The sequence below is a fragment of the Podarcis cretensis genome (assembly GCF_951804945.1).
Source record: "Podarcis cretensis genome assembly, chromosome: 4".
NCBI classification, from domain to species: Eukaryota; Metazoa; Chordata; class Lepidosauria; order Squamata; family Lacertidae; genus Podarcis; species Podarcis cretensis.
In genome coordinates this window covers 50772777-50785983 of record NC_137173.1, presented here as the reverse complement: position 1 = coordinate 50785983, position 13207 = coordinate 50772777, and the positions used below count along the sequence as shown (strand labels likewise).

At 40.3% G+C, this 13207-nt stretch overlaps 2 long non-coding RNA genes across 2 annotated transcripts in view; both read left to right on the top strand.

Annotated features, from left to right (window-relative positions):
* The window catches only part of LOC307213856, a 116286-nt gene that overhangs the window by 90167 nt on the left and 12912 nt on the right, over window positions 1–13207 (top strand). The gene's annotated exons all lie outside the window — the stretch shown is intronic.
* Window positions 9920–12970, top strand: LOC307213879. The gene is made up of 3 exons (XR_013837771.1): window positions 9920–10104; window positions 11582–11666; window positions 12757–12970. It is a non-coding gene; the product is annotated as an uncharacterized lncRNA (long non-coding RNA).

Here is a 13207-nt window from a genome sequence, read left to right as displayed (position 1 = left end):
TTAGAGTTGGAAGGTACCTCTAGGCTCATCTAGTCCAACTCTTTGCAATGCAGGAATCTCAACTAAAGCATCCATGACAGGTGACCATCCAATGGCTGCTTTAAAACCTCCAAAGATCCTAAGGTGGCTTGGTTTCTCAACCCTTGATCATCTGGACTGCTCTCCTCTGCACACATTCCAGCTTGTCAATATACTTCTTGTGGTGCCAAGAATAGGACACAGTATTCCAGCTGTGGTCTGACCAAGGCAGAATAGAGCAGAACTGTACTATGATTTCCCTTGATTGGGACATTACTGTTATTGCAACTTAGAAGAGCATTTCCACCCCCACATTGCTGAATCACTTTCTTGACTCATGTTAAGCTTGTCATCTACTAAGAGCCCTAAATCCTTTTCACATGCACTATTAGCAAGCCAGGATTCCCCCATCTTATATTTGTGCAGCTGGTTCTTCCTGCCTAAGTGCAGAACCTTACATTTGCCCCTATTGAGTTGTACTATGACTTCTTCAGTGGGGCTCGACTAGCACATATGATAAGGTCTTTTTGGTGCCACATGAAAACCATTTTAGCCTCTTATACCTTTACAAATTATGCTTCAGTGTATTTTAGTCTATGGAACAAATGGCTTTCAGCTGGGTTTTATTGTAAAATAAATTTATGCTGCTTGTGTTGACTTTATGCATATAATTGATAGGCTTATTGCTGCAATGTATCTGTTGTTGTTGTTTTTTGTTGTTTTTTAAAGTGAACTTCCCAGAGACTGTGGTTAATGGGTAGACTCTAAATGTAAAAAATAGGATAAAATAATTGATTGATTCTCCCACAAGATGTTCAGTTTCTGAGCTTTACTGAAGATTATCAGCCACTTAAAAGAGGGAATTTCTGAAAGAGGAGACTTATATGTCTTAAGTCTTAAAATGAAACAGACACTACCACTTGCATGGAAAGTAAAATATCATGTATAGTATATACCCTTTTTAATTTATTTTTTAAAAGGAGGAGGAGTACTCTTCTAGTAAAAGTCTAGAAGGGATTCTGAATACATTTTAGTAAGTAGTTTTGGAGATCATTATGATTATTTCTCTCATGGGACAAATTAAATACCAACATATTCATTCATTTTGTAGTTGTATTGGAAGCATAGTGGTGTGAAAAATGGGCATAAAGAAAACCAGAAACTAGGAGACAGTTCATATGCTATAGCATATAACTGTGCTCACCCATGAAACATTTTCCCCCACAATGCAGTTCAATGCAGATGTCCTAAGTTATTGCTTTACCATAGGATGACTACAGGTAGAGATGGGCAAATGTGACCATTTTGTGGTGCTTCAGTTTATCATATTTCCAATCTGAAGTTCAGTTTCTCATATTTCCAGCTCAGTTTGTGGTGGGGGTTTTAAGTCATCATGAAAATTCACCAGCATTTTAGTGCAATTTCTCCTAATTCAATTTTGACTAATGTACACATTAGTGTGAATTAGATAGGTTCACCTCAAAATGACAACTGAATCAAATTTCTCCTTCCTTTTCTGGCTACAGGTTCCCCATCCCTGCTCTACCACATAAATTGACTTTTTCAAGGGAGGGTGTCCACTTGCATATCACACAGAAAGAGGAAACACATAAAAAAAAGAGAGAAGAAAAGCAGTCATGGATTTATGTATATAACATTTGCACACCCTATTTTTTATGTACTGTATAGATGTACATGTAGAAATATTGGGTGAGAGCTAGCTAAGCCATTCTCAGAGCAGACCTGTCCTGATCCACCAGCCATAAGGTGAGCTCATGGGAGTGGTTTGGGTCAGGGATACCAAAGGATGTCCCAAATGCCAGAGTGATCAGTTCTGGGGCTTTATTATAAGAAAAACTAAACTTACAGTAAGTCAGCCTGCAAAGCCCCACTGCTGTGAAAGATGTGGGACAGACACTGCAACACTGAAAGGTCAGCCTGACTAGTCCACACTCAGGCAAATCTTTATACATTCTTTAAACACAAAACAGCATGTGTCTGTTTACCCAGAGTCTCCCATCACACCTGGCTGGTGAAAGCATAGGAGGCAGGTATCTATGCTGGGCTCCCCTCTCTGCACCAAGAGCCCAGCACCCCAGGCCTCACTGATATGCTAATTGGCTTGCTTTCCTTCTGTGCTTATCTCCATGCAAGTCCAATACACCTATGAACTCATTCCCACAACAATTAAAAAATAATATTGAGGTGTTTTTGACCACCAAGATGGCATTTGCAAGCCTCCAGGAACATTTCACCTTTGGTTCAACACACAGAACCATTGCTTTTAATAGGTCTACTCTGAGTATAATGATCATTGGATGTCACCCAATTGCTGTAACCTATGTAGAAATATGCTACAATTGTAGGGAAAACTGTGTCTAGGTGCCCTGTGTGTCTTCTATCCTGGGCATCTACAAGACCCCTGTTCACCCTTATTATGATTATTTAACTTCAAAATAGTCTTAAACCAGGCAGCCCTTCAAGTAGAGGACTCTCTTCTCTAAATAGTACACATGACCACCCTGACTAGGAGCCACTGTTGCTTTTATGCAGACATTCTGCAGCAGAGTGCTGGTCCACAATTCAAGCTCATAATATGATGTAGCAACAGCACACAGTATCCTCACAGGGAAGCAATTTTGGAGTTGCAAACGATGAAGTGACTTTAGTTTATAGCCTTCAAAATATACAATCTACAGTGTGTGTATTCAGCCTGCATCAGTGCTGAGAAGGTCTTCTTTCTCTCGTTTAATTCGTGAAAGTGGGTCAAGATTCCTTTTGTTTGGAGATATTTATGTTAGCAGGCAAGTGAGCAAGCAGAGTAAATTCATATTCCATTAGTCAGATGAATTTGAGCAGTGCCACCTCAAGATAAAGTGTAAACAGGTGTAGGATAGAGCTTTGTGACCTGCTCCATGAGCTGAAAAGATCACCTTCGGGGAAGATAATGCACTTCCTTGTGCTCATTTAATCCTGATCCTCTTTAGAGCTCAGGCTAACAGCTTTGTTGAATTATTACAAGCACATTCTCAGGTAGAAAAGGAATATTTTAGGAGCCAAGCTGGGATATCAAACTCCTAACAAAAGGGCTTTTTTCCTGCCTAATAGCAAACAAATAACAGTAATCAAATCTGCTGGAATCTAAAAGCACATCAGTACCATTTCTTGAAGGAAGAATAAAAGACAAAGTGGCATTCACTAAACAGAAGAGAGGCAAGTGAGAAATATCTGAGCATCTGGTCCACATTCCTGGAATGGTTTGATTGTTAATCTAGATCTGCAAAGAGATATAACTGCTGTTACATCTCCTAAGGGGTCAAAATTAGGGGTGAAGGGGGAAATAATTCAGTCAGAGTTTTGCAGTGGACCAACCCAATCTTATGATCTTGAACTCTATGGTCTAGAATTGGGGACAAGAATGCCCTGTAGAATGCTATAGCACAGGTGCCAGGGTGTCAAAAAGCACTCCTTCAACAATCCTCCATGGACTCAACCACACAGGTAAGACTGGAACAACTGCAGTACACAGCCTCCAATACCTATCCAACACAGACAACACAGGATAACACAGGTCAGTGGTATCAAAAGCTTATGAGAGATCAAGTTAGAGTAACAGTGGGACTTCCGGGTTAGCGCCATCGGCAATGGCAGAATTCCTCTGACTGAGAGGAACCCGCTCCATGAAATTCGGGTCTTGCCGCCGCGGCAAAGGCGGAGACCCCTTAAAAATCCCAGGCAGAGGAAGCCTGGGAATGTGGGATTCGGCTGACACCAGGAGCGCCCCCCTACTCGCAGGGAAACCCCTTTTTGGGGGATCTGAAGCGACGTGGGGCGAGCGGCGCAGTGTTTTGAATCGACCGCTATTTTTACGGAGTGAAGCCGCACAGCCGTTGCCGGAGAGCGCTGACTTTTTCCTGGGGACAATTGGATTTTAAACAACAACCCGTGAGTAGAATGGGAAATTGGACTTTTAAAATAACTTAATTTGGCATTGAACGGGGAAGGTCTAAACAGGAAGTCCACCTTCCCTTTTTGTAAATAGATTGAAGCAAAGAACTTGTTAACTAAGGTCTTGGAAAGTCCTTTGTAAAGGATTAAAACTCCACTGATTGAAAATATTATTAATACCTCCTTTGGAAGCCGGGGAACCCTGCAGGAGAAGGTGAAAATTTTGGAATTGAAGCGCCACATCTCTAAACCTGGGAGCAGTCCGCGAGGAGCCCATTGACGGTGAATAGATAAATTTGACAGCTAGCTGTCAAGATACAAAAGATAGACTTTGTTTCCATTGTCCACTTCTGCGCTTAAAAAGAAGGAAAAGTAATTGGAATTGTTACTAATTTACCTTTGGGACTTTTGGGACTGTGCTGGAAGGATTGATAAATGGAGACTGTTTCCCTCTAGAGGGAGCTTTGGGACATTGTTACAAGAATGCAGCTGGGAAATTGGTTTTAAAAATAAAGGCCCTGAGAAACCAGCTTTGACCTTGAACACTTTAAGGATGTCTGTTGGGAAGGAAGTAGTGTCTGTACTGAATAGGACATTTTATCTGCTGGGAAAGCTGCATGAACAGATAGATGCCGTGGCTACCAGCGTTGTTATTTTGGGAACAAAAGTGGGCATCAGCAAAGAAATTGACAAGAATCCGGCACAGGAATTCTTTTCAATGGAACACATTGAAGAACCAGAGAAGGAGAGTGTTGTTGTGAAAGTGAAGCAAGGGGGAGCCTTAACCCTACAGAGGCAAATGGAGGATTATAAGTTGAGGCCTTATATGACGGTAATTAAGAGAAGCCAGGTTTTGGAGATGGAAGCCTGGCTTGATTTGGAAAATGAAAGGTCGAGAGATCACCTTATGTGGGGATTGGAGTATTTGGGGCCTTTGGACTTGGAAGAAGTGTGAAGCAAGGCTTGGAATACTTTATGGGCCCTACCTTTAATTATGGAAATCTGGCAGACTTGCTAAGAAGGAATATGATCATCGTTGGGTTGGAGCCCCTCTGAGAACTTTTTTTTTAATACCAAAGATTATCAAGAAGAGTTAAGAGCCTCGGATTTAAGATCTCCTGGTTGATGGACTATTGGAGGTTGATGGAACTGTTGGTAGGGGCCGAGACCGGGGAGGGGAGATGGTGGAAGAAAATTGGGAATTTAAAATGTATATATTGAGATTTTTTTAAAAAACAAATTAATGAAAAATGGGGAAATCGTGGAATGAAATTTTTATAACCCTAGGGGAAACGTCTTAAGAGAATAAGTTCAAATATATCAGTTTTAAATAATTAGTTTTATATATCAGTTTTAAATTAAATAAAGTAAAAATGGATGGATAATTGGTGAAAGAGAGAATGAAAAATTACAGGATATCAAGATAAATTATTAGGATAAAAAGAAGATGAAGGATTTGCTGAAATACCTATCTGAACTAGAATATAAAGAGGGGAGGTGTGAGGAAGTCAAGGAAATAAGTTAAAGAAAGGAAAATTTGTAAAGGTTTGACTTGGGTTTTTTTTCTTTTTGACTTTTTGACTGTATGTATTTTTAACTTTTTTTCTTTTTTTCTGTTTTCACTCTCTTACTTTTTCCTGGATGTGATTTGCTTTTATGTACTGTTTTGTTTTCTTTTTTGATTCTTTTTGTAACCTTTGAAATTTGAATAAATAATATTTTTTAAAAAAAAGTTAGAGTAACAGTGCTGCACTCCCCTGCCCCTCTCCTGATACAGGTAATGCAACAGGGTGGCCAAGACTGATTCGGTCCTGAAACCGGATGCTAATGCTCAAGACTGAACCTGTCTGTACACAAAGAATGTGCTCTACCATTGAGCTAAGTCCCCCCTTCCACTCAGAAACTTACAACAATTACCCTCCCGTTTGTTCTGCCTGTGTACTAAAGCATCTAAAGTGATCAATCTTCCTAATGAATAATGACTGTGACCTAGGAAGCATGCAAGAACTACTTGGGATCAAGTGCTTCCTTTTGGAAACAGCTCTCTATGGTTGTATAGAGCAGTGTTTCCCAACCTTGGGCCTCCAGCTGTTTTTGGACTACAACTGCCATCATCCCTAGCTAGCAAGACCAGTGGTCAGGGATGATGGGAATTGTAGTTCAAAAACAGCTGGAGGCCCAAGGTTGGGAAACACTGGTATAGAGGACCCTACTTTTAAATGTAAATGCAAGATACTTACTTGAGTTCAGCTGTTCTTGCACTTCATTCAGAGATTTGTATATCTGTGCCTCCTTTTTTTAAACAATGTTTGTTTGGGCTTCGAATGGCTATATAATCCTTTTACTTTAACCCAAGCAATGAGAAAAATTGTTTTTGACATTGGATGTTGATCTAAATGATTTCTTTAAAAGTGCTTGCCCTTCTAGTCTATAGGGACAATAGCATTTTTAAAATGTACTATTAACCACACAGAATAGAAGTTCTAAATGTATTATTGTCAATAGAGTTGAAGGATGGGAACATATTGCATCTCCAGGGAAGCCTATGAGCACAGGCATTTTGCTTTTTAGCATAAAAGACTGTTTTCTCTTGCAAGGCTGAAACATCCTTCTGTAGGTTGCTGGTTGATATCCATCACAGCAGAACACATGGCCAAGATGCGGGCCAAGAGTTTTCATCTGGAAGCACTGTGACAGGTATTATTATGAATAACTAAGCTGTCTGTTCAACTCTTCAGCATCACGTTGTAAGTCAGAAGATGGCAGTCTTCACTCGTCAATACTCTGCAGAGCTAACAACTGTTCTTGAGGACGGAAACATAAACTATATCGGCAGCTTACTCTGTATATTTAGTGGCTGAATTTTAATTTGAAGTGTGGAAAATGTTAATTAAATTCCTTGGGCTTTGAAATAAGTAATGGCAAAATGGCTGCTTGTGTTTTACTACTTTGAACAGAACAAATAGTTGGTAGCATTATATTTGTTGCCCTCCCTTCCTGTTGCAAAATAAGGACCTTGGAAGATGAGAAACTCAAGGAAGAGGCATACTGTAAGCAGAGCAACCCACTTTATTTTGAAGGACAAACTAAAACCACCACCACTCCAATAATCTTGTGAAAGCCCTGTGCACACCCCCCAAATCTGCTCTGGGGGGTCATGAGAACCCCCAGAATGGCATACAGAAGGAAAGTGGAGATCATTTTGTCTGGCAAGAAGAAATGCCTACACTGATGCAAGTATGATCACATCAGAACTTACTGGAAGGTACTAGAGGCATTGAGCAAGATTTATAGCTTCAGTGAATAAGGATGGACTCCCCACTTCTCACTAGAGACTCTCTTAGAGAGTCTTGGGCTGCTATTTCAAGGCTCAGGCAGCTCAAATAATATTTAGAGAAAACAAGAATGATTTTTTTAATCAAACATGCAGAAGCATGAATGCATAATAATCCTAATGCTGAATATGGATGCACCTCTGATGGCCACTGTCCTGTTTCTTTCTTATTGACCTTGTCCAAATGACCTACAGCAAAAATCTCTATTTCAGTTTATTTTGGCTGAAGCCTGTATATGGCCACAATCCAGTGATGTAAACTCCACTTCTGCATCAACTTGGATGTAAATAAAGGTCATCTTCCCTCTCTCCTTCTCTCAAACTCACGCAGTTTTAAAAATCCAGCATGACAGAAACTGTTTCACTGTGAAATGCTGGAGGCTCGCCTGGTGCCTTTGTTGTATATCTTTAGGCAAAACATTCCCCTTCCCACAGGCCTTTGGCTAATTCCACAATCTATGCCCTTTCATACTCTGTGATGGTGTTGGTAGTTATTCTTTTGGTTGTTGTTAAGGTATATATTTTTGTGCTTTTACATTATAAACTGCCCACTGATCTTCCGATGAAGGGTGTTATAAAATTCAATAAATGGATAAAAATTAACGCTATTTGCAAAGTGGCTGGTTTGTCAAAAATGTTCCTGTGAAAGAAGCTGCGTTGACATTAAGCCACACCCACTGTGACATATGGCCCTAGAGGGTTGGCCGTGAGTCAGTTCGGGACTTGGACTAAAATAGTTTAGCCACTCCTGCACAAATGGAAAGAACAGTGCAACCTGTTTGTGCCTGTCAATACTGAAATAAGCATTTTAAAAGGAAACCCCCCACAAGCATTTGACATTTATTAATATTCTCTTTCTCTTTTAATATTTTCTTTCAAGTTTCACATATTTATAACATTTTATACACCACAGCTCTCAGCAGAAAACACATTCAAATGCAGAAAGTCGTTGAATTTTGCTGTGTTTTTTTACAGTTGCATTATTAATGTAATTTCCTTTAACAGCTGAAGGCTGCAATCCTATATCCTCCTACTTGGGAGTATCCATTGAGTAGGCATGCATAGGATTACTCAGTTAATATACAATGGGATCTGTGATTGCTTGAGGGGGTAAGGATGAAGCTTTGCTAAGTTTCCAGCTAGCTATTCTGAGGTTGCCTCTAACATCAGTGTTCATAGAATCATAGAGTTGGAAGAGACCACAAGGGCCATCGAGTCCAACCCCCTGCCAAGCAGGGCTCTGAAATGTCAGTCGTGCCCTGTGCAATGCTAAAATTTGGTGGCCCTTGTCTCTCTCGCTCTGTTGTGGTTACCCTATGCAGTGCAGTGCTCGGTGTGGCCAAACCGATTGTGCTACCCTAAAACCATCTCTGATTCCATGCAGAGCAGATAACATGACATAATTGACTAGAAGGTGTGAGACAGAAGAACCCAGCAATGTGGCAAATTCAGTATGTGCCCATTTACAAATGCGAGTGTTATTATTTATAGAGCAGTTAGTTAGACAAATTAAGTACATTGGCAATATAAAATGCTTGCTTTTAAGAAGGTTGTTATATATAGCCATTGGGACTTCTATGGAAAAACTTCAAAAAACATTGCTTAGATAACTTAAATATTTCCTTAGAAATGATATCCACAATTCCATGGGAAAATGTTTGGCACCATTATGCTATCACTTATTTGTATTCATTTTGCAGCTCTTTTATTAATGTCTAGTGACATAGTTGATAGAGAAATTTTATGCTACTGTTCTCTGGTTAAAAGGAAATGTTCGTTTTTTCCTTTAAAAAACTACTCTTTTTTTCATGTTATTCATCTTCTGCTTGTGATTTGGCTGGAATGCTAAAGTAAATGTTTAGCAGAAAGGCATAGAAATAAGGAAATTGAAATTATTTCAATTACTTAGCTCAACTGCAACCCAAACTAACCTTTATAATTATTTGAGAGGAGAGATGCAATCCCACATCAGAAAAAAACCCTGCAATTGCAAGAACATTGGATTTTGCATGCCAATGGATTCTTTTGAAGCAAACACTGTAACATCCCAAAATAGCTGAACATGACTATAGTGATGAAATTTTCTCATATTTAAATATGAAAGGATGAGATCCATCTCATTTCACATATAGTTTTGTTCTCTCCAGAATCATTTAGATTAAGAAATTTGTTAATAATTTAATCTTATGGTAGTATTTTCTGCATTTCAGATGAATTATTTCTCCTCAGACCCAAGGACAGAAGAAACTGACAAATAAGAAGAGTTAATCATGGCCACAACTTTCTTTGAAGAAATAATGTGGTTAGCAGCTTCAGCGTTATATAGGATGGCATGTTCAGGCCCCAGTCAAGTTGATGGCCTCCTGGTTTATAAAAGAAGGGGGATCAGGCTTCAGTTTTGGCATTGTTGTTGACTTCCCTGATCACCGTCTTCAGTTAAACTGCTTGTCATTGGTGTGGACAGCAGTTAGCCACTTGTTGGTGGGATAGGGTTGGGAATTTTACCCACATGTACAATTTTGGTGCTGTGCTGTGGTTAACAACTGTTGGACCTAGATTTCACTGTACGCAGTGATAACACTGGGTTGTATACATAAGGGTACAACTGCCAACCTAGCAGTTCAAAAGCACACCAGTGCAAGTAGATAAATAGGTACCACTGCAGCAAGAAGGTAAATGGTGTTTCCGTGCACTCTGGTTTCTGTCACAGTATTCCGTTGCACCAGAAGTGGTTTAGTCATGCTGGCCACATGACCCAGAAAGCTGTCTGTGGACAAACACCAGCTCCTTCAGCCTGAAGCAAGGTGAGCACCACAACCCCATAGTCACCTTTGACTGGACTTAACCGTCCAGGGGTCCTTTACCTTTTTACCTGTATCCATAGCTGGGAGGTGGTGCTCACCCTACTTCCCACTGGGAAGTCACTTTACTGCCCCAGCCTTGTGTCAAACTGTGAAATGAAACCCATCCAAGTTGTGGCCATTTTAAACTCACAACCACCCTTTGTAATCATTGCTTCCACACAACTTTTGTTATGCACGGAAGTGCAATGAATTTGTATGCTAATTATGTGCCTGTTGTATTACAAAGTACTTTCTTTGTTTTTTCCTGAATCTATTGCTAATCAATAGATTCAGTGGGTTACCTTAAATTATAGGGGCATGGTCTTCTCTCTCTACCTCCTATACCCAATTGTAATTTTTTATAAACTTCTATCTGCCTGAAGTTCCCAGTCAGTTGTATTTTTCTTAAATAAATAAATTACCACAAATTCTTTCACTTTTTACTTGTAAAGAAGGCACACCATCCTCCAGATCATTTCCCCCAGTTATATATATATATATATTGAGATGGGGTGGCAATGAATCTCAAATGCAGCCATACCACAGATTTGTACAATTATGCTGTATGTTATCCTTTCTATTCTAGCATAATGTGTATAGAGGAAGAGGAGGAGTACTTCCAATAAGTGTACATACAATTATGCTGCATGTTTTCCTTTCTGTTCCAGAATTTTGTATATATGGCTGAGCATTCATGTGGCTATCAATACGTTATTCACATTAGCCCTTCTCTTTCCTCAGGGTGATGTCTGTCTAATTATTGCATCTGTAGGTATCTCTATAATACTGAGAAAGTAAAATTAAATTTTGTCCATCAGCAGCTACTGCAAATGATAATGATTGCTGAGTGCAGCAGCTGAAACTTTTCAGTTAATGGTACTCTTCAGGAGATCACACTCAAAAATAGTACCAAAAAAGCTTTAAATGTGCTCCCAATATGCTCCCAATGATAGTGCATATGAGTGGGTGGCCCCAACCTTGCTTTCAATCACCACTTCTGCATTATAAGCTGCAGGAGTTTCAGGCCCCCTGCTGTATCTCCGGCTGCTAAGGTGATTCTCATTTCTGCATCTGGACACAGCAAGTGCTCTGCCTCTTGATTTTATTTTTTTAAAATATTGTAAGCTTAATAGACTGGTGGGCAATTCAAAAAAGAGGCTACAGGTCAAATTCTCAGCTGGCGTAAACTGTTGTGGCATTACTGACAGAATTAAGCTCTTTGACTCTAGCTAGTATTTTAATAGGCTTCAAAGGCAGATATCGAGTCACAATATTTGACAAGACTTGAGGATCTTACATCTGGAAGACTGTATTTTGATACCACTGTTTCAGACTCATGGCTATTTACACCCCCCAGTAAAATAATCTCTGACTGTGCTATGTATGGATGAAAGAAACAACTCGTATTTGATAACACACAACTTTTGATCCTTCTTAGTGCAGATTTCATGCCTGCCTCACACACAGAATGTCTCAAAAGGGGAATAAGATTTCTGCATAGTATTCTAAGACGTGTTCAAAATGTATGTGATATTTTGTACTTCAAAATACATGCCTTAAAATTTCCCTTTGTTGTGGATGCCACTGACTGATTTGTGAATTTTAAAAACTTAGAATCCAGCACATCAATTTAGGGGGGAGAGTGTACAGTCATGTAGGCTGTGATATTTATTCAGGTGGGCATGTGTGAATATTAGTACAGTCCATATTTTCCTGTCTCTCCCCCCCTTTTTTTTTTGCATTTTTAGTCCATAAGGTGTCCATGGGGTGTTAGAGGAGGGGTAGTACCTCTAGTGTTCACACATTATGCCTCTTCTGAGGTAGTTCATCCACCTGCACTCAGCTCTCACCTGTGGCTTCTAGATGTTGTCAGCATGCAGCAACAGTCACACCACAGGAATGGCTTTTACTTGCTGCTTAAACCAGGAGAGGGTAGCCAATGTGTCTCAAACCCTTGGTTAGGGACTTCTCCTGCATGTGGAGACAAGCTCTAGCAGATTGAGCAGATGAGACCAATGGTGCATCTGCTCAAAAAATCTTTTGAATTAGAGCTTGAACATCACTAAGTAACTTCGGCGAGACTTGGGATGCTGCTGCTTAAAAGCATCTCGCCAATTTCAATGGCACTTTGAAGGGATACAACATCCAAAATAGAGGTTTCTGCACATGTTGTAGAGGGAAGTGAGGGGCAGATGGGGCTCATCAACCTGGGAAAGTAGCCCATCTAGGAAAAGGAAAACTCTGTTCCTAGACCTCAGCTGCATTGCGGAATATCTTTGGGAGAAGAAAAGATTAAGGAATAAACCCTACACAAATCCAGAGTGGAATCCCTAAGACAGTTGGATGGTGTTCTATATGCCTCCTTCCAGCAACTCCTGCAGCCAAGCTAGTGCCAAACGTATTGCTCTGCTTTCCTTTGGACCACATCAGCAAGGCCAAGAGGGGGCAGGGTCTGGGCAGTCCAAGCCCTCTGTGCACACTGCCCAGGCTTGCAGTCAGTTCCATACTGCTAACACGGCGGTTTGACTTCACCCCTGGAGGCCCACTCCTTTTTTCTCTTGAGACACACAGATACCAACAAGTCCATAAGCATAATTCCATTTTTTTCCTGAGGAACTTGAAAACATTCTAAGCCATCTCTGGTATGGGAGATGGGAACAGCCATGAAGGAAGCTGTCTGGGGAAACCAACTGACCTCAGGAGTCTGGTAACCAGCCCTGGTAAGCAGACTTGAAAAGTTCTTATGATGAAGCCTTTCTGTAGGTTAAACTGAGCTTAATTGTCTGACTCTCTGAGAAAATATGGGCTATTGATCCCTGATCACTGATCAACTATCAGCCAGGCATTATTTTAATTTTTAAAGGTATATACACAATTGCCTGCCAATTTCAAAGTCATGTAGATCTTGTTCCAGATCTTTACTGTTTTGACATGGATGAGACTCAACTGGCACTCTTCAGCTCATACCGCTGTGTTAAAGGTGAGAGGGAAACATTTGCCCCATAGTTTAATCACCCATAAATAATGCTGATTAGGCCATCACAGTTGTTTGGCTGGTTGAGCA